The sequence below is a fragment of the Eurytemora carolleeae genome, unplaced genomic scaffold (genome assembly GCF_000591075.1).
Source record: "Eurytemora carolleeae unplaced genomic scaffold, Eaff_2.0 scaffold488, whole genome shotgun sequence".
Lineage (NCBI taxonomy): Eukaryota > Metazoa > Arthropoda > Copepoda > Calanoida > Temoridae > Eurytemora > Eurytemora carolleeae.
In genome coordinates this window covers 30,170-31,361 of record NW_019396397.1, presented here as the reverse complement: position 1 = coordinate 31,361, position 1,192 = coordinate 30,170, and the positions used below count along the sequence as shown (strand labels likewise).

The following is a 1,192-nucleotide window of genomic DNA, read 5'->3' as shown; positions in this document are numbered from 1 at the left end:
TGGAGCAATGCTCATGAGGTTCCCCTACAAAACCTACCTCACCAAAAACTGGATTTTCAAGGTTTGTTTTATTTAACATTCTATAATTAATTGGGAAGCCCGATAACAAACTAATTGAAATCTGGCCTTAAAAGTAGGACAGACCCGGGGGGTCCAAAAATCGTTCACGAGGAATGACCCAGTAATCTAAACTTAACGTTTCAAATGCAACGAAGAGGGTGTATTTCTACAAAAGTATATACCATATTTGATGACTTTGAGAATAAATTACTGAAACTGAAATGGCTTCATTCAACAACTTATTTATTTCCCTAATAAGCGCATACTTTTATTGACACTATTTAACCATAACTCTGTTAATTTTGTTTCTTAACCATTCGATGAAATTAAACTTGTTTTAAATATAAAAGTACACTCCATTACACTTCGCGGAGTTGAATCTGAATTTATGTAGAGTCGGAAATTTTAACGAAAAACACACCCCTGGATTAGATGGTTAAAGTAAAGTTAAATTTTTTATTTTAGTCCTACGCTATTGGATTTGTTCTCTGCCTACCAATCTTTGCCAAGATCACAGCTTCCATCCCTGAACCAAAGAAGAAAGAAGTCGCCCATTAAACTATTCATCATGTATCCTGTAGATTATTATGTCGTTTAGATTTTATTGAAAATTGAAAATTTCAGACAAAATGGTTCAAACACGCAGGTCTAGTCAAAATTTGAAAAACCAGGTAGGATTTTTTTTTGTAAATGCATGAAATACAGAGATGGCTTAAGTCATTTGAGTTATTTTGTATGATATTCAGTTAAGAACGATTAAATACTAAGATATCATTAGACGAGGTTTAGGCAGACATAGGGTTGAGGGTGGGAATAAGAAATAAGATGTTTATATAAAGAAAGAAGTAAGACGACAAACAACGTAAAAGGTGAAGAGAGAAAGTGTGTGTTTGACGAGGGAAAGAAGGGAGATTTGTTGAGGGTAGCGGTTAAAGTTGTGAGAGGGACAAGTTAAGATCATGCGAGGGAAAAAGGAAGGTTATGCGAGGGAAAAGGGTAGATTAGGGGAGGGAAAAGGGTAGATTAGGGGAGGGAAAAGGGTAGATTAGGGGAGGGGAAAGGGAAGATTAGGCGAGGGAGAAGGGAAGATTAGGCGAGGGAAAAGGGAAGATTAGGCGAGGGAAAAAGGAAG

The 1,192-nt window shown here is 36.5% G+C and overlaps 1 protein-coding gene across 1 annotated transcript in view; it reads left to right on the top strand.

The window, feature by feature from the left end:
* The first annotated feature begins 628 nt into the window (after nt 1-628).
* Nucleotides 629-1,192, top strand: part of LOC111702407 (protein phosphatase PTC7 homolog) — a 10,218-nt gene continuing 9,654 nt past the window's right edge. Inside the window, exon 1 of the mRNA XM_023474079.1 lies at nt 629-731. The gene's annotated coding sequence lies outside the window, so the exon portion shown is untranslated. The remainder of the gene's footprint in view (nt 732-1,192) is intronic.